The 27,562-nt window shown below is 44.4% G+C and overlaps 1 protein-coding gene across 8 annotated transcripts in view; it reads left to right on the forward strand.

The window, feature by feature from the left end:
• Positions 1-27,562, forward strand: part of EXTL3 (exostosin like glycosyltransferase 3) — a 154,217-nt gene that overhangs the window by 33,212 nt on the left and 93,443 nt on the right. For 6 of the 8 annotated variants that reach the window (XM_057427708.1, XM_057427704.1, XM_057427703.1 and 3 more), the window contains exon 2: positions 10,576-10,651. The exons of the other annotated variants lie outside the window; for them this stretch is intronic. The gene's annotated coding sequence lies outside the window, so the exon portion shown is untranslated. The remainder of the gene's footprint in view (positions 1-10,575; positions 10,652-27,562) is intronic. 8 annotated transcript variants of the gene reach the window in all.

A 27,562-nucleotide genomic window follows, 5' to 3' on the forward strand; every position in this document is an offset into this window, starting at 1 on the left:
TTTCCCTGTTCTCTGCCAGCTGTGGAGCAGCTGTGAAGATACCAGCAAACATTAACTGCTCTTAAGAACTGCTGCAGGGATGCATGGTTTTGCGATGGAGACTGTATTTAGCTTCTTGTATGGTCTGAGTTGCCCTATAGCTCATATAGTGATGGGGATGTGCTGAGAAACTGTGGAGTGATGCAGACAAGGGGCCTTTTGTGCGATTGCCTTAGCAACCCTGCCTCTCTGAAAGATGAGATGTTCTCACTCACACATAGTGCTGTTTGCAGGAAGGCTGGTTGTTTCTTGTGAAGCAGGCCTGGTTTGGAGGACTGATCTTGAGACAGTGCTCCTTCTATTCTCCCAAACCCCTTTTTCTTGACAACAGGAGGTCTCCAGCCAAAAGAAGTTTGTGGTTATCTAGTGTTTGTTCCCCAAATCCCACGCATCGTGTCCTGCTCTCTCATCCTTTGCTATAATCTGTTCCTGTGGGCACAATGCACTGAATTTACATAAATTGTAGTCCTTGCTAAATATCTGTCAAGTATTGACTTAGTCTGTAGTGTGTGAGCTGACTAAGCTGAAATTAATGGTGTAATTCCAGCTTGTTTGGCATGTGTGTATAGGCATTTTCATTGCAGATGGTAGAGAAAATTAAGATCTTACCTTCACTCCATCTCATGGGGAGGAAAGAGAAGCCTCAGGCTTATAATGGCAGTAAGGAAAGACTTGGCAGAGATGGGGGGGGGGGGGGGGTGGGGTTTGGTGTGTGTGTGTTTGTAAAGATGTCATTGGAGTGCGATAAAACTCTTCCTAATGAGTGAGGTCATAAGGCAAAACTGACGACTTGTTGTTAATTGTGTGCTATTACAGATGTCTTGAAGTGATCTCCTGCATTCTGGTCCATTGCCAAACCCCTGGGATAATTTTATTTAATCTGTTGAAAATGAGAGCCAAGAAAGTGAGACAATTTGGCTGGCTGAGGTTTCTGCATAGATCAGCAGACACTAGTATCTGTTGGCTTCATGTGTTCTCTGAATGTCTTTAGCCACTGCAGAGGTAAGGGTGTCCAGAGAAAGACCACAGCGTCTCCTTTCCTTGGTTTGAGGAGATACAGACAACTTCATGTGTGGGGTTTTAGTTTTAGTGGTTTGTTGTTTTTTTTTTTTTTTTTTCAGATGAGAGTGCAAAATGACAAAGTACTGATGCCTCCGAGCAGGTAAAGAAATAGAGATGCAAAGAGGTGTCTGAAATCATGTGAGTCATCTGAATGAGCTGATTGTGGAACTGGGCCTAAAGCACACAATTTTTGTTGTGTTTCAGAGCTACTGTGCAGCCTGTCCTTCCAGCTCCTGGGATGCTTGTGACTTTTTTGAAGTTATCTTTGAGAGGTTTGTTGCTGGCATAAATGAATCTTGGGATTCAAGCAGTAAAGATGTGGCTTCAGGACCAGTTCAGCTTGAGTGACTGTAGGGATCTCGCTGCTGGTACTGTGAATATGTGGAAGCTGATGTAAATGGTGAGTTAATAAGCTGTTACAGTGTTTTTTAAATACCCCCTTTTTTTTTTTTTATTCTTCACCCTCCAGCTTTTTGCTGCAGTTCTGATGCAAGCAGCAAGATCTCCATCATAGTTTTGAGCTGTGAGGGAGTTTTATTCCTACAATTGATCAGTTCCTAGCTGATCTTTGGTAGCCCAGACAGTAAATGTAATGCAGCAAATTCATTATATGCCAAAATGTTTATCATATTACTGTAGAGTTCACTGATACAATGAAGACTCAGTACTTTACAGTCCTGAATCTTTCCAAAGATGGTATCTGTCACCGCTTTCTTGAGAGCCGTGTCTCCTAAAGTGCCTGGAATAACCTATCCTTGGCACATACTTTTTGAGGTATGTGCTTAGATATTCTGTAGGTCAAAAAATAGCTGTTATGCAGGATCTGAAAGTTAACAACCATATCTGAGTTTTGTTGTGTGGACTCTCACAGGCAGGCGTGAAGGGTAGAGCAGGAAAAAAGTGTCTTAAATCAAGCAAAAAAAGTATAAGGTTAAATTAAGTAATTTGCAGAGTTGTATAATAAAATCTCCATGATCTTATTTCTATTAAGATTATAGTAATTTAGAATTGTTATTAATGCTGAAGGGCATTTTTGCTCCTACATTTGTAGGAGTGAATTACCTGTTGCATAACATGATTTGTAAAGATAGGAATCGAAAGGCTTTTCAGCAGTGAGGTGGGGTGGGATCTACCTTCCTGTGAACCAAAAATGAGGTATCATTTGGCAAATGGATTTGGGACTGCAAGGAACCTCTCAAACCATTTTCACAGGTGTGTGAGTGATGGTGTGTGGCTGTTCTCTGTGGCAGGGCCCCGAATGGTATAGGATATATGAACAACTTATTGACTGGTAGTTTTAGCATCTGGCCAGGATTAGTTGTTTAGCCAGATGACACCCAATTCCTTATCATGGTATGACTTTAAGCAACAGTTTGATGACTGGATGCTGTGGAGCATTTTTGGAGTCTGGCCTGGCAAATACAGCTTGTTAATTGAACCTATGCTTGCCGTCAAGGCTGCCTTTTTAAGTTATGATGTCTGTCTTCCTCATGCCATTCCAGTCTCTTTGGTTCTTGCTGACCACAGATGAAACACTGACTGCAGTCTGCCTCTGATCCTCACTTGGTTAGATGGAGACTATGGGTCACCTGCCAAGCAGCGGCTGCTGGCATGCATGTTTGTCACCTGTGGCTACTTATCTTGCTGTGATGGGCTTTTTCCTCATCCCAGAGTGTTTTACTACGTGGAAGTGAGCACTGAAGGTGCTATGTTTATTGTTTGGTGTCACAAATAAGCTCTTTGAGTGTGCGTTTCAGGCAGCTACTTGAAGTTCAGCAGCTTTGCCTGTCATGATCAGACAGATCTTCAGTTAATCTGGCAAATCTATTGATTATTAGGGTGGAAAATAAAATGTTTTGGTCTACAGGTGTTGCTGCACAAAAAGTGCTTTGGGAAATCTCTAAATGGCAGTATCTGGCTCTGTTTTGGCATCCTCAGTTTCTGAGTACATCCATTTTCTGAATATATCCTGAATTTCTGCATTCTTTTGTGGACAGAGTGTGCAGTGGCTTTCATATATAACATGGACAGCATTTTACAGACAAGCTCATTTTTCAGTAGCATTTTAAGCCAAGTTGAGGGATTGCATTGGGTCAAGAGGCCTTGAAATTTACAGTAAAAACAACAAAGGATGAGAAGGCTATTGTCTTATATTTGATTTTACAGGCAGGGTTGGAAAAGGGAAGGGGATGAAGCATCTTTTGAATTAAAACCTCTAAACACCTTTTTCTTCTCTCCTTTAGGAAGTTGTAGGAAACTTGAACCATTTCCCAGTGTCTGAACATCTTTGGGTGGTGGAAGGAGGAAGAAGATGTAGCAGGCATGCGTGTTGCATCCGTGGCTTGTGGTGGCTGTTGGTGAGCATGCACCAGCAGCAGGAGTGTTGCAGCTATTTGTAAAGGGGGTTGAAGTATTTTTCTGCTTTGGGCATGAACTTTCTTGGTTATAGACTGACTGACAGATGGTACAGATGATTAGGAAATGTTTTCACAACCCCCTGAAGTTGTGGTAAGCTGGGAAAAAGAGGTTCTGTGGTCTCCTGGCTGTGTGGTAGACCAGTCTGGAAGCGATCAGATTGAATCTAAGCTCGCTTCTTGTTTGTGAGGCTAGTTGTAACTTCGGGTTGCTGTGTAGCCATGCCATGCTTTTGCTGGGACAAGGAGGAAGAGAGATGGTGGAAAGATAGAAATACTCTGGTGTCAGTTTGAATAACTAATGTCAGTTTGAATGTATAATGTTTGCCTCTTTATTGTTTAAGGTGAGAGAAGCATTTGAGTCAGACACATTTAGGCTGGGACTCTTCTGTAGAGATCTATCTGTCTACAAATTTTCCTTTTTTTTTTTTTCTCCAAGATCTGCTTTATAGTCAGCCCAGAAGAACACCCCTTTCTGTAGCACAGCTCATCTTGTCTTAAGTAGGCATCTTGAACCAGTCAAGTTTCACGTGCCCCAGAAGTGCATGCTGCTTTTGCTAGGTGTAGGGAGAGTCAGACCAGGTAGTTTAGGTGTAATGGTAATTAACTGTGGCCAACCATGATGCCGTATTGAATGAGAAGTGGCTTACTCAAGGCCAAACTTTGGGTAATGGGTATTTTTGGAGGCTGTACAAGCTGCCCGTATTTGCAACTTCCTCCTTCTCAGAGGAAGGAAGAGCTGATGTGGTCACTGGATCTGATTATACCATGTAGTAGCAGGTCTGAGCTTTGAAGCATGTGTCTGGCCATTTTGGTGCAAATCATTGTGATGGTTCAAACATCAGTGAAGAAAGTTGAAGGGTTTTATTTCGTTCTGCTGACCCTGGAAAGGTTGGGCAGTTTGTCAGTGTGATCCATCCGCAAGGGGAAGGTCCAGATAGGTAGGTTGATGTCCTGGTAGCAAGCTTGGTGGGGTCTTACTGCACTATCAAAGGAGGGAATGAGACAGTGCAAGTATCTTTTGCCAGTGATTTTTGTATCTCTGGTCAGATGTGTATTGGTGGAGAAAATCACACTGAAAACGACCATAGAGCTTTTTATTTTAACTCCCTAACTTGAGCCTGGGTCATACAAAGCAAACCCTCTGAGCCAGTGAAGGGGGTTTTGTAGAGGAATAAAGCTTATTGTCAGCTTCAGTGTTCAGACCCTTGGGAAATTGTGACCATTGTCTGGGCTATTATTGCTTAATAAAAGCTTTGCATTTCCTCATTCACAGTCTTGGAAATCTAGTTCTGTGCTTTTAAAAATAACTCGGCATGAGCCGCAGTTGGGAGCCTTCATGAAGGAAATTCTTCAGCCCTTTAAAACAAAGTGAAGGGGAGGGGGGGGAAGCCCTCCTTAAAGCGCTTTTACTTGTCTGTGGTGAAGAGTGAGTGTGTCCGAGCCATGCTTCTGTGATCTGGAGGAAGCATGGTAGCGTAAAAACTTGGCTGTGCCCCTGCTGAAGATTTGTTTTCCTGCAGCCTTTAAGGATTTTGGGTGCAGCACTATCCCAGCTGGGGAATCTGGGCTAGGTGTGCTGAATGCTTCCCCTTGGAATGATAGGGATGCTGTGCCTCTTGTGGAGGAGTATCTCCAGGCAGGTGGGTGGACCAGCATTCACTTTATGGGGCTTTGTGCTCAATTCAACCCAGAAGGGGTAACTTTAGGCAAACTGAAATGGGGGCACAGGCTAAAGGATGTGCAGTATTGAGGGCATCTGCTGCTGTAGGCCTTGCATTGTATGCTGCCTGTGTGCAGACACTGCTGCAGGCTATGATGGGGGTCACTAGCTTGGGGCAGAAATGGAGCCAGTGCTTGAAATGGAGCCAGCATATTTACACTCACTGCTGTTGGGATGCTGAGTAGGGGAGTTTTGGGTTGGTTTTGAAGCAGGTAGTGATGGGGTCGGGAAGGGGGCATCAGCCCTGCAGTTGATTCAGCTGTAGTTTTTGCTCTTCTGGGAGGTTGAGGCCTTGAACTATTTTGCAAATCCACTTTTGGAGGCTTGTTTCTTTCCATGTGTGTGTGTTTTTGGGCTTATTTAACTTCTCGTGTGGAAATAATTTTTATTGTTTGTTTCTTGTGTTCTGGCTTTGACTATGAGGAGGAATGTATTGAGGATTTTTGGTGTTGTGGTGGTGTTTGTTTGGGTTTCTGTTCCCTTTTTTTTTTTTTTTTGCCGTTCTGGAGCAAGCAGTGCAGTTTCTGCTATTAAAATACTTTGGACAGCAGTTGCTGCCCACGTACAGCACCAAAATGTGTGTTTAGTGGTTACCAGACATGCTTGCTCTGGGTGTGCCTCCTTGTTTTGTTCAGTAAAAGTGTCCATGTATATGACTGGCTGTAATTTATCATTGCCATGAGGGTCAGGAGATGAAATTAACATTAATAATTTGTGCTTTGGGCATGCCAGAATTGTATACATTGACTTGTGATTTTGAATTAAGTTTTTCTTGGAGCTGCATTGTCTTTTGCAGAATAGAGACCACAGCATGAAAAGGATGCTGCCTGGGATGACACTGGGCTGCAGCAGTGCCCTAGGAGACACTTGATAATGAAGAGGCAAATGGCTGGGATATCACCTCAGTTCCTGCAATAGGAAATGAATTCTAGGCAGAATATGCCTCTTTTGTGCCTCAGTTTCCCCACTGGGAAGCAAATACAGCATGACTTGCCTTTTCACTTCCTTGGACAGCTTGCTTACTCTTCCATCTGTGTAATGATGTCAGAAAACAGATATGAGCTTTGGAGAAATACCTTAACTGCAAGGTGTGGTGAGATGCTCACGCAGGAGTGGTGAAAAGCCAAGTGTTGGAGTATTTCCAAGCCACGCTCAAGCAAGCACTGAGATGCCACAGATACGGTGTGCTGTGAAGTTCAGCGCTTGTTGGCCCGTCTGTCTGCAGGCATTGCTGAGACCAGCTTCTTTTCCTTAGAAAGAAGGCTAGAAAGGGTTTGTGAGTGTGTGTGTGTGTTCCTTAGGAGCAAGCAGGAGTTACTCTTCCTCCCTTGTACTATTTCTGTAGTATGTGTGACACACACATGCGTATGAGATGCAAGGGGATGGGACAAGACGCAGCCTGGCAGTAGCTAATTTCTGTCAGACCTTTGTCTGGATCAGTGCCTGTGCTTGGGGAATCTGCTGTGTCTATTTTTGTTTGTGCAGCTGATCCAGGGCCATATGTTAAGAATATAACTGCTTTTTCTCCCCACCCCCTTTTTTGTTTAAACCATTGATGTCTAAATATATCTAATAAAAACTGCAGCCTGGAACTCTAATGAGGTGATAAGTCATTCCTGCCTCTCTTCTTTTTAAGACAAAACCACCTCACACACTGGCTTCTTTCTGTACGGACTTCTGCTTTGCATTTCTACACATTGATCATAGCATTTATCATAGCCTCTCACAAAAGGCAGTAAGGAAAGACTGCTGAACAGACTGTTTTGGTGTGCATAAACCTGAACTCTTGTGAAGGCAAAACCTTGAGCTTTAGGGGGGAAGCCACAGGCTGTGTATGTATGTGATGATAGTGTTTTGGGGAAAAACTGAGCAGTGAGTACATTTAGCATGGTCTTGAGTTGTACAGCTAAGAACAGGAGCTGTTAAGAAGCTGTTTGCAAAGAGAAATATTTCCAGTGATGTTCCTTTCCTTTTGCAAAGGAATTGCAAAACTCAAGTGATTGGAAGTTTTTGCCACCCAAAGGAAAATCTTTGTATCACTGGCGCCTCACTTCTCAGTTAAGTCAGTGGTTGTGGTTGTGTGAGTGGCAGCTGGGAGTGTGTGTGGCTCAGCTGGGCACTGAGCTACGTATTTGCTGTTTCTGATTTCGAACCTTTGGCTCTGTGAGGAAATAACTTTGCTACAGGAACAGCTCTGTTTTGCAAGCACACTGCTTTGCACGCTGCAGCAGCAAATGTACCGTGGTTGTGGTGTGACAGCTGAAGTTGGGCTAGACTGCTAAATCAGATTACACTTGCACATGGTGGCTGGGTGTGAAATCCCGGGTGGCTGAGTGGCACCGTCACCAACACACCACTGTGTGGTTGCACAATGAGTTTTCTTGAGTGGCAGAGTTGTTCGGGTATGGCAACTTGGGAGATGCTTGTTTGTGTCCCAGTGCTGCTGCTCGCTGCTTCTGCTTTGCAGGCTTGGGCTGTGAACTGCATTGCTGAAATGTTCAAATTGGGGGAAAGAAAACTGTGCTTATTCTGGAAGGGCTTCTTCCTTTTTTTTTTTCATTGCTCACTGGTTGATCCTGTGTGTGGTCAGTATGGTGACAAGCTCAAAGTTGGGGCTCAGTTTCCATTTGCTGGAGAAGACCCATCACTGGCAGTGTTCAAAGCCAAGCCGGAAGTAGCTTTGAGCAACCTGATCTGCTGGAAGGTGTCCCTGCCCATGGCAGGGGATTGGAACTGGGTGAGCTTTAAGGTCTTTTCCAACCCAAACCATTCTGGGATTTTATAAGACCCACCAAGTGGCTGCACACCAAGATATGCCTCACCAGGCTTAGAGAGGAGGAGAAGGGAGCCTTAGCAATTCCAGGTTGTGATCAAGGATTGAAAATGAGATCTGTAATTGTTTAACCATGAAGTTTGTCAGAACATCTGAAGAAGCTGTTGAGTTTTCTGAGCTGCTGGCCCACATGAAAAGTTCCTGAGAGAAGATAGTCAGGTTTGTGGTTTTTTAATTTAATGACCTCTTCTGATGCACAGTCAAACTCTACTTATCAGCTTTAGCAGGGCCTTGCATAATAGGTGGTGCTTTATTTACAGCTTCACATCCACTTGCAGACATTGAGGCACAGTGATAAATTATTTAATTGTAGGTATCCAAAGCAGCGAGCTAGGCGCCTGCTGAGCTGCGTTGTCTCTGACTTCCCAGCTTTGCATGTTCACTTGCTGGCTCACAAAATCCAGCCATTTTCAGAAGTGGTCTTGTTATTAATGTTAATTAGGGAGGTTCTGCTCTATGGATATTTCTGTAGCATGCACTTTGAAAACATACAGAGTGCTGAGCTCCTCACCCGTGTAAAGAGCATGTATATATAGCTGTAGAGTTAATTAACTGCATTCCTCTGAGGCTGTGTGCCCCTCTTGGAAATGGCAATTTTGGTGTTTAGCTGCTTGTGGTAGTGTAGAGCAAATCCCCCCCGAGACTCACTCATGGACTTGTGCCATAGTTGGTTTGTCAGACTTTTGGCCTTTGTTTTAATCATTAGTTTCCCCTCTGTGCTTTCTTCTTACTAAAGAGCTCAGTTTCTAATGTTAGTTATGTTCAGGTTTGCCATTAGTACCTTGTTTTAATCAGTGCTGACAGAAGTACTTGATTTGATATATGCTTCAAGTGGTGGTTGGGATTTAAGTCTTCTTCAAAAAAAACTTTTATGCTATAAGAATGGTGCTCCTTGTGTTGACAACAGTTTTATCTTTCTGCCTCCTAATAACCACCCTGTGATAACACCTTCTTCCTCCAACTTACAAACAAAGCACTTCCAAGGAGAAAATTTGTGAATGTGGAAGTGTTGTTTCTCCTGTCAGATCCAATAGGGGATTTTTAGTGCTCTGGATCAATATCTTTTCTGAAGGGATGCTCCTGTTGTGGGTGAAGCATCTCCAAGAGATACCTTCTCTCCATAACTTGATAGAAGAATGTTCCCCTGCTTGTTTTAACATTGAAGGACAGAATGGAAGACGATAGTACTCTTTTGCTATGTAGCTAAATAATATGAATATAAATGAGAACTGAGTTATACTTTAATTTTTATGTATGTTCAGGATGAAAAAGCAATGTGAGATCAGCAGGTCTTTCCAGAAGAGGAGGGCTGCTCTCAAATAGGTGTGCTTTGTCCCTAGTTTTCTGTTTTCAGTATCACCAGAGAACTCTGGGTTTTGCCATTTGATTAAAATTTGCATTTAGATTGGGTGCCTGAAGGGGAGTCGTTGCAAGGGGAGATGGGGCTGTATGGCTTGAGTCTCTTGCAGATCTGGCTGAAAGTAATGGCATTTACATAAAAACCATTAGCTCTGTTATTGATAAACGTGAAAGGCGTCCATTTCGTTTAATTTTCTGATGAGGAGTCTGTAATATAAGCATACAATAACACTGCAGAAGTAACAGTCCTGCCCCCCATCTCTCCTTACTGACCTCTTGTTGTTTTAAGGGCAAGTTTTGATGGGGATTTTGTTGGTAGGGAGATGTGGAGTTATTGCTATTCCAATTTACTGAAGTAGCCAGTTGTCTTGCTGCATCATAGGGAATTATTTAATGCTCATCTTAAGAGGTGTCTCTATTAATTGAATGGGGATTTAATGTCTCCCTGAAGCATAACTGGTCTACGTGATGTATACCAAGATGTATGCCTAGCAACGCGTTGTCCTATTGTCTGTGTCCCAGTGCAATTCTATGGGTAATCTTTCGCTTAATCAAAATGGGTTTAAGCAGAAGTTCAGTGGCCCTTTATTAAGGGGATAAAGGGTGTTGAACAACAAAATCTGTTAAAGGAGCTTGTTTGGTGCGTGCTAGATCACAGCCTATCTAACCCTTCGGGCTTGTGTCTGATCAAGTAGTTCTTGCAGCCAGTGAGGGAAAAATTTGTTTCCCCACTGATGCTCTTGGCCACATGTGCACTGGTGACCAGCATGTAGGACAAAGAGTTGTGATTCACTGTCCCTTTAGTAGCTGGGTTTGTATAGCTCTTGCTGCTGCTGTTTTATTGTATGTTGCTTTACTCTTAGGTTGGATCAGGTCTGATGTTTCTGAGAGCCTGCAGAGGCAGCCGGTGCCATGATTGTTTTCAAACATTATAGCATTTGCTTGAGAGACTTTGCTGTGAGCTTTGCCTGTGCTTTCTGTTCTTGACCTCAGTGTTGGGGTGTGTGTGTGTGTCTGTGTTGCAATTACTTAGCTGGGTTACTTGTTTGTTTTGGGGGTTTTGTTTGTTTTAAATAAAAAAAAAAAAACAACCCCAAACCTCCATCACTTTGTCTATATTTACAATTGTTTTTCCTCTCTAATAGGCTCCAGCCAGATGAGTAGAGAATTGGGTACAAAAAAAGGGGCAGATTCCAGTTGTCCAGCAGATCATCTTGTACAGTGAGTACCTTAATATTTCAAGAACAGTAATTTCTATAGTGCCTAATGTTGACTTAAAGTTGATCTCACTGGGGTGCAGCATTAAGCCTGCATGCTTGGACAGTGTTGTCCTAGAAATACAAGCTTCTTTGGCTCAATTCTTATTTTGGGAGATGTGCTCCAAGTCCTTTTATCTGAAGTGGTAAAATTTATTCATACCCCACTTCCAGTAGTGTGCATGTTTCAGCAGAGTGGAGAACTGCTGCGGTTATGTCTTGTAACTTGCTCAAGGCTGTTGGGAATCGACACTAAAGGTGTCATGTGTGGCTTCCTGTGCTGCAGAATGCAGTGCTCTAAAGTTAGGAGAGCAAAGGTTCACCTCCTCCATTACACCCTTGTTAGAGGCATTGAACTCTGAGGAGGATGGATGAGGGAACTGCCATGGCACGTGTGGGGGTTAGTCATAAAACTGTTCTGTGAAATCAGGTAGATGAGGTTCGGCTTGACTTGTGGGCTGGGAAGGGTAAGAAAAAAGAACCGGGAAGTGTTTCCTTATTCATGGTAAGGATGGCAGGTTTTCTCTGAAAGTGGAAGAGAAAATCCGTATTTCATGGGGATTTTTTACACATTAAGATATCTTGCATGCATGTTAATGGGCTGTAATAATGAGTTCATGCTTTATGAGGTGTCTACAAATATGTTAAATTTGCTCCTGTGAGGGACTTTAGCAAGTACTGGCTAATGGGAACATCTTGGCCCATCTGGTGCAGTGGCATAGCCTGACTGCAACAGTTAACTGCCTCCTGTAGGCATCTGCAAGCAGGGAGGATGCTTTGCTGCTGGCTATAAAATACAGGTGAGTGTGGGAGTTGCACTGACTGAGTGGGACCACTGCACAATTTGTGTAACAGTCCCAGGAAGTGACTCCCCTAAGGATAACATGGGACAACGAATTTTAAAACTCTGGGTATTGGTAACAGAAGATGAGGATAAAATAAGATGCTTTGAAACTGGATTGTGTCATCAGGTTGGTTTAAATACATTGTAGGAGCATGCAGAGGACTCCTGTGCTTCTGTGAAAGAAGGAGGAAAAGAGGTGTACTTACTTGTGGCTTCTTAATTCTCCTGTATCTGACCAGTATAGTGTGACATACAGCATGTTGGTGGTTCAGGTGTTTTATTCCTACTCATGACAGCATGAGTTTACCTGGTTATGATTCTGGATTCAGGGAGTATTTCTACCCTACTTTTACAACGTGCTGAGCATAGTGGGGACTCCCTTCTCTGCTGGTCTGTAGCACAAACACAATGGTGAATAATAAAACTAGAGGCAGCAGGGAGGTCATGTGAAGAGCAAATGATGCTGTTATTGACCAACGGTGCCATCATGCCATGGTCTTATTCAACAGATCTAATCCCAGTGTGTGTTTAGAGTCAGATCTGCTGACTTCAGTAGCTAAAATAAGTCAATACCATTGAATTCTCTTTCTCCTTGCATATCTTAAGTAGAACACAGTAAGTTGCAGCCTGACAGCTGTGCAATCCGCAGAAGGCCACAGGGCTGAGTAGTCTTCCCCGAGGGCATAATTTGGCCTGCAGAACATTTATTATGGCTGGTGTCATGTGCAGCAGGCTCAGCATTGACCTTCAGAAGCTGTTATTCATTTGTGGGCCTGATGGTGGCTGGAGGAATGATGTAGGAGACAAAGACTTTTGGGTTTGGTGTTTTGGAGACTGTGAGTAAAAAGAAGACTGCAGGTATGAGTTTTGGTCAGTAGCTATGCAAAGGCTGTTTTTGGCAGAGAGCTAGAACAGAGGAGATGCTAGAAACACAGTCTGTCTGTGATTGCCATGGAACAGAAAGAGAGAAAAACATGTTTCAAGGGAGTCCTTAACAAGTCATTCTTATGACATTCATGATTGTCTCTCTGGCACTAAATACCTGAATAACTGGGCTGCAGCTGGAATATGAAAATATTTTCAGAAGACTCAGGCATCGCCTGAGGCTTTCTGGCTTGGCAGCAAAGCTAAGTATTGTGGTAGGTTGTATTGCAGGTCCCTTCTTAGGAGGATGTGGCATCATCTGTATGAACGTGAGCATAGGTCTGATGCTTCCTGTGCAAGCACCAGGCTTAGCTGTGTGAGTACTAGTATGGTCGTTGCTCACAACTGCAAGTCAGAGGGCTAAGCAAGAACAGTTAGTGTAGTGTGGCAGAGAGGATTTGTGCTGCCTGTGCCTCCTGCCTACAGTTCTTCAGAAGATCAGTGCAGAAGAGACAAATTCCTGCTTTTTGCTGCTGTTCTTGGAAGTTGCTTTAGACTCTTGCTTTATTAAAAACTCGGAACATGGCAAACAAACACGTGAGCTGTGGAAGGCCAGAGGTCTGTCCTGTCTCCAGCAGTAGCTGGGAGAAATGGCCTTCATCTCACATTGATTTATTTAGCTCTTGTTTGACCCCACATGTGTGGTAACAGGACAGAGGCTGGAAGCACATTTCAAAATTCAGCTGCAACTTTATGTGATGGACCACCCTCTCTTGGTAACTGCCGCCAACTGGTTTCCTGTAATAAACTCCCATTTAGGGAATTTTTTGCATGTTTGCCACTTCCATTCGGTTGGGTTCTGTAGATCCCTGCTGTGTCCCCTGTCAGAGGTCTTTTTTTCCAGACTTTGAGCAGCCTGGTCTAGTGGAGGGTGTCCCTGCCTGTGGCAGTGGGGTTGGAACTGGATGAGCTTTAGGATCTCTTCCAACCCAAACTGTTTTATGATTCTATTACTAAAATATCCTAATTAATTCGACCATCTTCACAGAAGATGCTTCATATCTGTGACATTCTTCACTATTCTTCTGTCCTCTTTCCTTTTGGCAGTAACTTCTGGTCATGGTGCATGCCTGTTTTCTTTTTTCTCCTCTCAAATGTTCTTACAGTCCTACTTACTAGAAGCTTGAAAGAACCATTAGGTTTCTAAGGGCCTGTCCTTCTGTTTCAGTTCTCTGCTTTTAAAACCCTGGAAAAGAAACTAGAAATTTTGTATGCTCCACATGATAATAAGCTATAGACTTTTTTTTTTTTCTAAAAAAGCAGAAGTTTGTGTCTAATCTAAGGACTCTATCAGAAAAGCTATGAATAAACCTGATACATTCCAGTGCACTGAGTCACTAGAACAATATAGTATTTAACAGGGAGCCTTGGCAGACATTGTGTGGCTTTGTGCTAAAGCTGTCAGCCAGGATATGAGATGTATCTTTGTATCCTGCAGCAATTTTGTGAAGCTAAATGACAGCTGGTATATACTGCATCCTCTAAATGGGGGCAAGAAACACCCTAATGTTAAACCTTGTCTCCCTCCTCCACTGTTTAAGAGGTGAAACAATATCAAGAGGGAGAATTAGTCTTATTTAGGTAAATATAAATCAGTGTCATCAAACAGGTACTGGTTCTGCAAGGGAAAGTCAGGATGTCCCTTGTGCATAAGTGATCCTTATTAGTGCTGTGGCTTCCAAAAAGTAGAAGTGGAATGGAGTGTGATTGAAATCTTAGCATCTGGGGTTGTAGTCTCAGGTCTGCAGTGATGGTCTGACATGCCTGGGGCTATGACAAGTCTTACGTGGCTTTGTATATCTGCCCTGACATATGTCTGTGGCTTCTGTGCTGCCCTAAGGTGAATCATGGCTCCCACAAGTGTGGTTAAGAGTCCTGCCCTGTGGGCAGCCTGGGAAACTTGGGCTTCCTCCATTCAGCTAAGGAACACTTGGGTGTTTTCCTCAGCACTGAGTCAGAGCTCCATGGATCATCTAGAGCAGTTTTCCTTTGTGTTGAGGCTTATGTTACAAGTTCTGAGCATCTTCCCCGATGCCTCCCAGCTGCATGGCAATTCCTGCCACTGGGCTTTTCTTCCCCTTTCCTTTCTGCCATCTTCCCTGATACTTCCTTACTGCCTTTAAAACCTAAGAACCCCCCACAGTCATTTGGGCCCCTCTGTGCTTTGCTGGTGGATTTTGTTCTGTTCAGAGAAGCCAGAGGATCTGGCTTCTGTCTGACTCAGCCAGTCCCTTGTTTCAAGGGGACCATGTTGATCACCATTACGTTATGGTGACCATCTCTGCCATAGCAATGCCATGTCAAAAGCCCTGTGACTCTTCTGTGCTGGTCTGTGGTATCACAGTAGTGCAGAGTAGACCTACATGTGTCTGCAGACCAAGTCCTCATAGCATTTTTCTTCTGAAGCTGCTATTGTCCAGGAAAGTATGTCAACAAATGTACAAATGTACAGTCACTTTATTGCACAGATTTGTGCAGACACTGGTAATAAAATGCCAACTGCCTAAAGTCTTACCTGGCCTGCCAAGATGCTTCACCTGTGGCACCCTGAGCTGCCTCACACAGTCCTGAATCCAAACTGTGGAGTCCCCTTGAACAGGGGGCATGTATGTCCTGAAGAGGAGGTAAGAGGGAGAGAAACAGGTCCAGAAACCACAGGTTGATCTGGGTTCTATTGCTGCCTGGGGTGTCCCAGCTCCTGCTTGTTTGAAGAACTGTTGGTGGGAGAATTTTTCATTCTTTCCTTGTCTTCTTTGTATATATAATATATAAATTTTATGGTTCTTTCTCATTCTTCTTTTTACTCATGCTTATGTGAAGTTGCACACAGCTAGCTTGCCAGCCTACAGCCAGCCTGCTGTAACAGTTTTGGATGTAGTTTAGTAAGAAAGTAAATTGAGAGTAATTTTTAATCTGGTTGGTGTAAGAACAGCCAAATTGGCTGTTTCTCATATTAGTTTCAGGGTTATTTTTGGCTGGGCAGTCCTTAGAGGGTGTAAATGCACCAGACATCAATCCCTCTGTGAAATCAGCTCTTCCTGGGCAGCACTGGAACACTGCATCTATTTATTTCTATTTTAATTTTTTTTAGTATGCTAACTGAATAATACAGCCAGTGTGGAAAGGGCTTGTAAAATACTGAGTTATGTGTTGGACTTTTGCTCTGCCTAGGAAAATCTCTTGTGATGGGGAGACTGTGGAGGGGAAACCTCGTGTTAGCTTGGAGCAAGGGCAAGTTTGGAGACCCAGCAGTGGTGCTAGGCGAGTGGTATGCTATAAACGGTCACCTCAAGAAGCCAAGTAGCAGCATCACCCAGGGGACATTTTCATTTAATGCAGCCATTGAAACTGAGACTTGAGGCTGCATGGGACAATGCTGTAATGGTAGAGCTGTAACAGGCTGCCTTTGTGGTAGAACTACAAAGCCAGCAGTATATGCTAAAGTGCCCCTGCTTGCTAAGCCTGTAGTATCAGTTTGGGTTCTGTTTTCCTCCCTTCCCCTCCAGGAACTGGTTGATATTTAGGTAGAATAAGTCACTGTTTGTGTATTTATTTCTTTTTTGCTTGCAGTTCTTCTTGAATTACATGGTGGGTTAGAGAAGAGAGCTCAACTAAGGCTAAAACCATCAAGTTGCATAGAAGATCCTCTATAATGTGTTCATGCAGGTCTGCAGCTCTCCATCCCTCTTACTCTCTTGGTATTGCTATTTTTTTAGGGTATTAAATAACAAAGCTCAGCTATCCCCTGTTGGGCTGTGCTCCAGCTCCCTTGCTGCTCTTCTCTAGGCCCTTCCTTGGGTTCGTTCCTGAACTGCTCCTGGGAGGGTACCTTAGCACACTCCCTAGTTATGTTTTTCATGCTGTCTCTGCTACAGGGACAAGGCTCTAGACTGGTTTCTTTCTGCTTTTCTTGTCTTGTGCTCCTATCCAAGATGAAGCAGGGAGAATCTGACCATTCCTGTTCAGAAATACCATGCAGCTCTTCCTTTGAAGCAGGGGTAAACATTTACTGATGCTTCTGGAACAGCAGAGGCAAACAGTCAGAGAGTTACTGAACTCAAAGCTGCAGTTTTTGTATTAAGGTAGAGGATCATCACACATGTTTGCTACAAGGGACCATTTTCTGCCACACTTCTCTTCATACTTATCTATAGGCATGTCTTGTGGGGACTTCTCACTGAACATGTGCTCTCTGCTCTAGAGATAACAGCAGCTGATCAGAAACCATGTTCCCTGGAGGACAGACACCCTGCTGGGATGGTTTCCTAGAGCTGTTTGCAGAATGAGTTGGAAGTAGAGCTGGATTATGCCAGCCTGTAGAACTGTGGGATGACATTGGATCATCTCTGCAAAATAAAAGATGTTGGCTCTAACCTGTGCCTTGGCCAGGCAAGTAAGTCTGAACTCAAATTACATCCAGATAGGCCGAAAGGATGTTGCATGTGGATTGTAGATCATCTTGGAAGCTGGACTGAAGCCAAGGAATTGAGCCTGCAGTGGATGCCTCCTTTAAGGCAGGCAAGTGTTGCTGAATGTGACCTGATGGTTCTTTTGCTTTGCTTCACTCCGTTTTCTTCCGCTGAGCACTCTAGGTACTTTAGCAGTGTACATGTGACAGCTCAGGAGCTGCTTCCACTCCTGAGGACCGTGTGTGTGCCCACCAGGGGTAAGAGAGCTCCATGTTGCAGGAAGCATCAGCTTCTGGATTATTTTTAAAGCCAGAGCCCTTGGCTGTGCTTACTCAAAGATTCTGCATAAGAATGGGGTAAATAACCGTGGGCATTGGCCAGATTTTGGGTTGATTTAAGAATTTCTGGCTTCCCTCGATTTATTGGGAGTGCAATATCATTCGTTTACCCAAAAGCGGGTACCAGGAGAGCCTGCTCTGGAAATAATTTAAGTGTATCTGGACTTCAGCACCTAGGAAAGGAATGGTGTTCGAGATGAGAATACGGTAAGGTACAAAGCCTGAGAACAGATTAAAACTTGCTTGTGATACAGAAATGTTGCACTAATTATTTACTATAGTAAAGCTGTTTTGAAGTGATTTAAAAAGTATTAAAGGGACTCTCCAGGAGGTTTGCATTACTATAGTAATGATTGGGAAGTCGTGAACAATGTTTACCAGGAGCACTAATGTGCTTCTGTGAGTAAAATCTATAGACAGCTGGACATAGACACTTTCTAGATAGCCTTGGGCTTGATAAAAGATTGGCTGGTGAAGTTTCAGTTTGAGTAAAAGTGCATTAGCTTTTGTTGTCAGATGAAGTTTTCTCTACAATGAAGGTTCACGTTGTAGTTTGGAGGGAGACCCTTGGGAACAATTGTGGGAAGGACAAGTGAACTCATCCTTGCTTTTGTTTGAGCAAGGAAGTTTCTAATGCAACCTGATCACAGAAGGCACAGATACAAAAAGGATTTACTTTGTGGAATTGTTCTGTCATCACTCAGCAGGATAATTGACTTATGATTAGGAAGAAGATATGGCTGAAGGTTTGTGTTTGAGGTTATAAAGTACTCTTCAAAAGGCAGAGCTCTTACTTAAACAGCAACTACTCTGATAAGAACAGGATGCTTATGCCTCTATTATGCTGGTATTAATGTAACAGCTGTTGTTGTTTAAACAACCTGTTTCTCACTCCTTCCTCCTTCTGTTGCAGATCAAAGGAAGAGTAGGAATCAGTGTTATTTTTCCAAAAATAATAACAAGCTTATTAAATTTTTCACTTCTGGAAATGTTTTTGTCCTGTGCTTCCTGTACCCTGTGAGTCTCAGACCTGCTGCTCTTCTGGTGTTTAGCTGGTGCTACTTACGACTGGAGGATACTTACTTCTTCAGAGCTTTCTCCTACAACCACTTCCAAAGTGGCACAGAAGCTCTTCTTCCAGAGAAGGACTTGGGGATGCTAGTCTATGAGAAGCTCAGCATGGCCTAGCAGTGTGTGCTTGAAACCCAACTGTGTGCTGGGCTGACCATCAGTGACTGGCAGGTCAAGGGAGGGGATTCTCCCTCTCTGCTCGTCTCTGGTGAGACCTCCCCCTGCAGTCCTGCATCCAGCTCTGGGGAGCTGTTGGAGAGAGTCCAGAGGATGCCTTGAAGGTGATCTGAGGGCTGGAGCAGCTCTGCTACGGAGACAGGCTGAGAGAGCTGTGCTTGTTCAGACTGGAGAAGAGAGGGTTCTCTGAAGACCATAGAGCAGCATCCAGTGCCTAAAGGGGCTGATAAGAAAGCTGGAGAGAGGCTTCTGACAAGGGCCTGTAGGGACAGGACAAGGGGGAATGACTTTAAACTGACAGAGGGGAGATTGAGATGAGATTTAGGCAGAAGTTGTTCCCTGTGAGGGTGGTGAGGCCCTGGCACAGGTTGCCCAGGGAAGCTGTGGCTGCCCCATCCCTGGCAGTGTTCAAGGCCAGGTTGGATGGGGCTTGGAACAACCTGGTCTAGTGGAAGGTGTTCCTGCCCGTGGGACAGGAACTAGGTGAGCTTCAAGATCTCTTGCAACCCAAACCATTCTGTGATTTTATTATGCAAGCAAGCCAAGGTTTATTCCTCCCACAGGCAGCAGAAGCACTGATGTGGAAGTCATGGACATGTCACTGTTGAGTATGATGCTTAAAATTCTGGAAGAGGCAATCTTGTAGCGAGCAAGGAGCAGGGCTTACCTCGCTGGGAAGATTCCTGGGCAGAACAGGTTTCACTTCTGCCTCTGAATGGACTTCAGCCTTATATAGAACTGCAGAAAAAGTTACCTGGTTCGTAATCTGTGACAAATGAGATGATTGTTTTGTGTGGTAGTATTTACACAGTTGAAAAGAAAGGGGGAAGATTTTGCAAGCAGACACAAAAATGGTCTGGATCTGGAATGAGTTCAGAGGCATTGCACTGCCTCAGCTCTGCACAGGTGTCCGGTGGTGGCTGCTGCTCTGGACAGTGTAGATCTTATGGACTGTAGTTCATGTCTTACAAGGAAGTCCCTATGAAAGCTTTCTCAGAAGAGAGATTTAAGTTGGGAGGGGTGGAAGTGAATGCACTGCTGTACTGAAACCTCCCCTAGTGAAGGGAGACTGCACTTCTTTTCCCTTCCTGTGTTCAGTGTGGGGCTGCCTGGATCCTCTGCTTCATCCTGGTGATCCAGCTGCTGCCTTTCCCTGGGGACAGATATAGTGTCCGTTTAATTCTGTCTGAAGCTCTCACCATGAGGCATCACAGAGCTGAGGCCTTTCAGGAGGAAAGGAAGCTTTCATTAGATCTCTAGGGAGCCAATTTATACTGATACTCCTGGGTTTGCTAGTCAAGTGTGTCTTTGTTTCTCTATGCTTTTGCCTCTGAGATCTTACTGTAAGAGTGAGACGAAGTGTCAGTCTGCTGCTGTCTGTGGGACTGCAACCCCAAGGGTCATAGTTTTGGATCTGTAGCAGGAAGGGGAGGGGGAATTGACAAAATCTTGGGTTGAAAATGGATGTTTTAACCGTTCTGGTTGAAGTTGTGTTTTATCATTCTCTTCCAGCAAGGTGTGGATTCTTTTGTCCTTTCATCTTGAGACTAAAGCACTTTTTAATAATTATTATTAGTTTATTTTATCAGTGCTGCTAGCAGAAGATTAGAAGGTGTGTGGGAAAAGTGATCCTGCCCTTGCCAGCCCTGATACGAGGGCTGTCTGATGTTGGATTTTTGTTTTCCATATGGTAAAAAAAGGTTAAATATTTAACGAAGGGTGTGTTATAGCTGCTTTTTTTTTTCCCAAGCCATGTTTAGAAAAAAAAAAAAACAGAAAACCAAACCCCAACAGGGACAGCTTTGCTATTGAGCACTGAGCTTTGCCTAATAGCCAAAATTAAAAGTTTTATGTGTCTGCCTTGAACACAGTTCAGTCTCTCCAGAAGCTCCTTAAAATGGAGAGCAGCCTTAATGGAAAAGCTCTTGCAAAGTCTGTTGGAAACCCCAAATCAGCAGGGGATAGATTGAAATATCAACAGGAGAAAGCAACCATGTCTTCTGCCTGTGCAGACTGGAGCTCTTCAGGGAGGTTTTCCCTTTGTTTGGAGAAGGTGGAAATGCACAGAGTGACCTAAAAGAAGTCAGTGGTGAAACCTGGTGCCATTGCTGGGTCCCCGATGAGTTTTCTTGCACAAATGAAGGACCCCAGTTTTTCTTTCCTTCTGTTCATTTTATTCAGAGTAAGTGTTCCCATTAGGTTGTGTGTGTGAAAAGGGTACTGGATTCTGAGATAGATAATGAAGGAATAAGCCAAGAGCAGCATAATTTCTGACATGTGAAGTGATTCTCTTCAGAGCGTTAATGAGCAGTGACCCAAGCACAGGTAAATTGTAGGTCTTTTTTCCCTTTCCTCCTAAACCTGTGATCTTTTCTCTCCCCAGGCAGCCTTTCACCACCATTAGCATTGTTTCAGTATCTTTGTCTACATTCAAAAGTTGAACCACTTTACCTGCAGCTGATGTGTGCACCTGTAGGGTGGAGAGCATGGTAGTGGTATAAAAGCATTTATAATGGAACAGCTGATTCTTGTGTTGGGAGAGGAATAATGAATGTGAGATACAACTTTAAAATTGTAAAGCTATCTAAATTTACAGTGTGGTTGTGTGTTGTAGGTGAACTGATACAGTGTCAAACTGGTGATGCAAGGAAAGGTTTTGCTTCCAGTGTTGTCTTCCCCTGATCTTTCTGTGCTGCTACATATCTTCCTTCTCAATATAGATAAATTCCTTCCAGCTCAACTCCCTGAATCAGCTTACTCTGGTCCCAGGCTTGTAAGTTTGGGAAGAGATGTCTCTCTTTGGCAGCACCAGGCCATCAGATCAGCTGAGTGACAGTGCAAGACCACATCCCAGATAGTCTCAGGTGCCTGTAGTGTGCTGTCAGTGTGCCCATGTGAACCTCACATGAAGTTAAACAAGGCCAAGTGCAAGGTCTTGCCCCTGGGCTGGGGTGCTCCCAAGCACAAACACAGGCTGGGGGAAACTGGATTGAGGGCAGCCCTGAGGAGAAGGACTTAGGGATGCTGGTCGATGAGAAACTCAACGTGACCCGGCAGTGTGTGCTTGAGCCCAGAAACAAACGTGTCCTGGGCTGCATCACCAGCAGCGTGACCAGAAGTTCAAAGGACGGTATTTTCCCCCTCTGCTCTGGTGTGATTTCTCCCAGCCCAGCCCCCTGCAGTCTTGTGTCCAGCTCTGGACCCCCAGCATAAGAAGGACATGGAGCTATTGGAGCAAGTACAGAAGAGGCCCCGGGGGTGCTGTGAGGGCCGAAGCACCTCTGCTATGGAGACAGGCTGAGAGAGCTGTGCTTGGTCAGCCTGGAGAAGAGAGGTTTCAATGAAGATCTTAGAGCAGCTTCCAGTGCTTAAAAGGGCTGACAGGAAATCTGGAGAGGGGTTTTTGACAAGGGCCTGTAGGGACAGGACAAGGGGGAATGGCTTTAAACTGACAGAGGGGAGATTTAGATGAGATCTGAGGAAGAAGTTTTCCCTGTGAGGCTGGTGAGGCCCTGTTGCAAGCAGCCCAGAGAAGCTGTGGCTGCCCCATCTGTGACAGTGTTCAAGGCCAGGATGGGACTTGAACAACCTGGTCTAGGGGGACGTGAAACTGTGTGAGCTTTGGGGTCCCTTCTGTCGCAAGCCATGTTGTGGTTCTGTGTTTTGCATTATACATTTACAGAGAGACTGTCACCCTTGTGCTGCCCTTCAGCATCCCAAGCACACCTCTGTTATCATCCTGTATCTGCTCAGGGATGCCTGATAGGGCCTCTTCTGCAGGTCCAGCAAAAGTTCCACGCTTCAGAGAAGCAAGTGTTTCTTATGTGTTAGCCTTTTCCAGGTCATCCTTTGCAGAGTCTCATGACTCTGGAATGTTCCCTGGGGAGGGAGCGCTTCACTGCCACTGAACTCTACTAAGTATCCACAACATCCAGCAAGAACATTATTTTTGCTTAATTACTTTTTCAAGTTGGCTGTAATGCACAGAACATCACAGAGCATGTGCTGTACACATGATCTGCCACAGCTCTGCACTTACTTTGTTGGTTGTAGGCAAATGCAGCGCTTTCCAGGAAAAGTAACTTAGCATGGCAAAGTAACATGAAAGCACTGCTGTTAGGATGGTTGCCCCATATCACTCACCACAGGGGAGAAAGAACAACTGCACACCACAGAATGGTTTGGGTTGGAAGGGATTGTGGAGGCAAGTTCAATAGCCAGTTGGGCTCTTTCTAGGAGAGTTTGATGCTTTTCACAGAGGGCTTTGAGTGTTGTCTGTAGCAGTTTATACTTGATATATGAGGTCCTGAGCTGTCCCAAGCTTGTTTATACTAGCTATTGAGGTTCAAGGCTACTGTGTAATGCTTGCTCTATGGGTGTGTGGTGTTTGCCTCTCATGAGGACAGGAGAGGGTGAGTAGGGGTTGGTTATTGATCTGTGCACAGTCACGATGACAGCCTGCAAGGTGGCCTCTGCACAATGATTCACCTGCAAAGGTATGTGGGGCAAAATTTTCCTCTTTTGCTCAGTTGGGGCTTTCTTAAATGCATGCATTTGCAAGAAGGATTTCAATGCAATTTCCAAATGTTAGTGTGATAGGATTCTAAATGCTGTATTTTGAGGGAGGAGTCTTTGCTGAATGTGACCTTGGGCAAAGTTTTAAACCAAAAAAACAAACAAACAAAAGTGAAATGGGAGGTGATAAAGTGTTGGCAGCCATACAGCTATAGATTTGTGTGGGAAGGCCAAAAATGTGCTCTCTCTCTTACCGTAAAGAGCAAAATAACAAGGCCTGGCCCCTGCCCTTGCCTACACAGGCAGAAGGGTACCCCTGCTAGCTCTGGTCCTCTTGCAGCCTCTACTGCTGATCCTCAGACCTTTCTGTGAAGCTCAGGTGAGGAGGGAGGCTGAGATAGCAGAGCACCCTGTGCATTGACAGGCTGGAGTGTGGATTTGAATTCAGGGCCTCTCTGTTTTGTGGGCTTTCAGCCTTGGCCATCCCTGTGGGCAGAGCTGCCCCAGCCCTCCTGTTCTCTTTCTGTGCTGGGTGCAGGCATCAGGTCATCAGTTATGCCACCTCTCAGCTGGTACCGTGATGGAGCGCTCTACTCTGCTCCTGAAAGGGCAGTAGAAGTCCAAAACCAGTCTAAAAACTGCAAACGGTTGTTATAAGGATGACAGAATGGCAGCCAGGAAAGGTCAGTGCAGCTCCCTTGCATCACAGTGTGAGTTAAAACACAGCAACATTTCTCATCTGGAATTGCCTTGATTCGGAGTTGTCATCAAGATGAAGTGTATTGCATATACCTACATTTCTGCAAGAATTGCTCTGAATGCAGTGGACACCTTTCATAATGTCTCAGTATCTACCTCATTGTGTGCGATCTTAATTTAAGTAGACGCCAAGGGCATAGATGAAATTTTAAGCCAAACCACTTTGACTCTACCATTAAAGCTAATACTTGCAGTTAAGATGTATTATTTTAACCTCTGTATTACCACCATTCTGCGTGAGCAGCTTGGAGATGCAGCTCTGAGCTGGATGGCAAAAGAGGCAAGCAGCTGCATGAGGAGAGCCTTGACTGAATCTGGTATATGCGGCTGAGTGGAGAGAGCAGTTTGAGCTCCCTGCAGAGGGTCGGAGAAGGGGTAACTGAATGCAGCAGCAAACATATGCTGGCTGTATCCCACATTTTTCTGATGTCTCCTGGCTGTGCCACATTGCAACAGCACATGTAATACTGGAATTGCAAAACCAGCTACCTGGTTCCCTGGCTACGTGTCAGGTATTCCTGGGTCATTGGAACTGCCTCTGTCTTGGATTAGGAAAGAGAAGATGGTGGCCACCTGTGTGGGGCAGTGACAAAGCTGACTTTCCAGTGGTGACCCTAGTATGCTGTGGTGTATAATAGCCTGGTTTTGCAAGCCATACCTTGCAGCTCCACAGAAAGCTGCTGTGACTGTGCAGGCTCCCAAGAAAGCCAGTTGAGGCACTAGATTAGCCTATGGAAAGCTATCAGTCTACTGTGTTTGGTCTGAATGCTGCTTGCAGCTCTGGACAGTCTCCTGACTTGCTGAGCACAGTGATCAGATGGTGGTGAAACCTGTGCTGTACCCTGTGGGGCATGGTATTACACTATAATCATAAACTGAATATAAATTCTACATATAAAAAAAACATAGTTACACCATGTTTGTGTAACTAGTGTCTGCTGTTGGTTGTCTGAGCTCTCCAGGGGACAGCATTTCTGGTGGCTGGCAATATCTGGCTAAGATGACTACATGAGGAGGTGGGTTTTTAAACCCGACTGTTTTAACTCCATACACTCACTGCATGCAAAACTGGTAGACCTACAGTTACTGCTGAACTGGCATGTCCAAGGGACATGGAGGCATCTGACTTTGCTGTCACAGTGAGGGGCCTTGTATTTGTCCAGCTTCAGGGCAGTAGACATCACTCAGCACCTCATGGAGGCTGTTGTCGCTTCCCATTCCCGTGTCTGCAGAAAAACTCCTTATGTGTTCAGCAGTGTAAGGCAGAAGGGGTCTTTGCTGAAAAGAAATTAGAATAAGATTAAGGTTTTAAACTGCATATTTTATACTGTTATGTTCCTATTCAACCTTCTTCTAGGCTATACCTATGTTGGGGTGGATGAAAACTAGTGGATTTAATGCCTTTTAGGGACTTAAGTCTTTGAACATGCTCCTTATTCTTAGGTTTCCTTTCCAACTGCATCATTAAATGTATTTCAAACTGCAATACTTACTCATCTGCCTCAGAGTTTCTAACAGGAAAGAGCTTCAAATACGCTTATTTTTATATTAAGATCACAAGCGTTGGCCACCACTGTGTATTTTGTCTTTTTAGTTCATGTGTGTTTATGCATATTCTTCCTGTCCCTGCAGATATTCTCAGATACTCTTTGTACTTCCCACAAACTGACCCTTCTCCTTTTAAATATAAATTTTTCTGTGTCAATTTAGCAAATAATTGATTGGGGGTTATTTTGAGGATGTTCTTTTTTATAGAAGACAGCAGCAGGACTGCTGCCCTGCCAGTGTAGATGTCTTAAATACTTTATGCCGCTTTACAAAAAAAAAAAAAAGGCAAAATAATCCACTGCTCCTTTCTATCTCGATTAGTTCTCTCCGCTTTAACTCAGTGAATTAGCTTAAATTTATAGAATCATAGGATCACAAAATGGTTTGGGTTGGAAGGAACCGTAAAGCTCATCCAGTTCCAATCCCCTGCCACAGGCAGGGACACCTTCCACTAGACCAGGTTGCTCCAAGCCCCATTCAACCTGGCCTTGAGCACTGCCAGGGATGGGGCAGCCACAGCTTCTCCAGGCAACCTGTGCCAGGGCCTCACCACCCTCACAGGGAAGAACTTCTGCCTAAGAGCTCATCTAAATCTCCCTTCTGTCAGGTTAAAGCCATTTCCCCTTGTCCTGTCCCTACAGGCCCTTGTCCAAAGCCCCTCTCCAGTTTCTTGTCAGCCCCTTTAGGCACTGGAAGCTTCTCTAAGGTCTCCTCAGAGCCTTCTCTTCTCCGGGTTGAACACGCCCAGCTCTCTCAGCCTGTCTCCATAGAAAAGGTGATCCAGCTCTCGCAGCATCTTTGTGGCTTCCTCTGGACTTGCTCCAACAGTCTGTCCCCTTACACTTGAACCACCAGAGCTGGACTCAACATTTTCATGTTGGAGAGTACTGTATGTATATCAATGTATGGAATATAAAACTTGTTTGGAACAGTATCAGTGGCTGTTTATGGTAAGGTATAAAGTTACTTTGAAATACTTATGTACTGATATAAAGTCTAATTAGAGAGAAGATGGATGAAACCTGATTGTTATTGCATTCACAGGCGGTTGCCTTTGGCTCAGCAAGGAGAAACTCAGCCAAAGCTGAGGACTCAAGTCCCTGTTGGAACATCATGTGAGGGAGATGCTCCAGGTGTTTCTCCTCTTGTGCAGGAGAGCTGGTGTTACAGCATGCAGATTGCTGAGGGTGAGGTGGGCACGCTCTTCCCTGCCTGTGGTGGAGCTCTTGAACCCACCGCAATGTGTGGTCTGAATGTAGTAGGGAAGTGGCTCAAGAGCCTGAGAGATTTCCTTGGATAGTGGCTTTGTGAAGGTGGGTGGCTGTAAAGCAGAAGTCCTGTAGGGAACGGCTCTCAAACTGGGAGAGAGATTTCCCAGCATGAGGCTCAGTCAGTACGGAAATGCTGAGCCACCTTTGAAGAGAAAACCAAAGGAGGAGCTGCTGAAGGGTTTTTTTACAACTTGTAAAGGGATGGTATTTCTTTAAAGCTTGTTTGTGGTGCTCATACTCACCTCTGTTCACCTGCATGACCAGAGCTTGCTTGATCTGCAGAATCAGGATTTCTATTGGGGCAGTACTCGGAGGAAAGTAAGAGTTATCAGCTCTATCCTGGGGAAGGCTGCAGGACTAGAAAGGTTAATTTGTGTTTTTAATGGTGTATATATCTCTATGGGGCACTTCCTAACTTAAAAAGAGTAGATACCTCATGTTAAAAGTGTCTGAGATACTCATTCCTCTCTCTGCAAAATAAAGATAAATACTCCTTGATCTGCCAAAAGGGGCTGTGTGGGTTTAATTAACGTTTGCAAAGTGCTCGTGGATAGCATCTTTCATCTGAGAGTCTAAAGGCAAAATATATTCTGGGCATTCTTGCTCAGCTTTGCAATTATTTCTCCAGCTGTCGTGAGCTGTGCCAACAAAAACTACTCTCCTGTCATCAAGGGACTGTTGATGCCTTGTGACTTGTTTTGATTCTGATACTCTCTTCCCCCAACTCCTTCTCCCCTCATGCTTGCTACACAAAATATAGCATGCTCTCCAAACCTGGGGGAAAGTATAAAACCTGTTATTTTCCACTACATATTCTTTGTGTCTCAGATTGTGTTGTCTTTCCCCCTCTGTCTGTGCCCTTGGTGGAGGGCAACACTGTCTTCTTTGGGTTTATCCTTTTTTTTTTAATATTGCCATAATTGATTAAATCCCAGTCACACCAGAGAGGCATCCTGGCCCGTGAGCTGTCATCTTTTATTTTAAGGTGATGTGAACTACTAGATGAATTCCTCCATTCCC

Source organism: Pezoporus wallicus, unplaced genomic scaffold (assembly GCF_028554395.1).
Source record: "Pezoporus wallicus isolate ANWC-B61680 ecotype Strahan unplaced genomic scaffold, APGP_CSIRO_Pwel_v1 contig_6464, whole genome shotgun sequence".
Classification (NCBI taxonomy): domain Eukaryota; kingdom Metazoa; phylum Chordata; class Aves; order Psittaciformes; family Psittacidae; genus Pezoporus; species Pezoporus wallicus.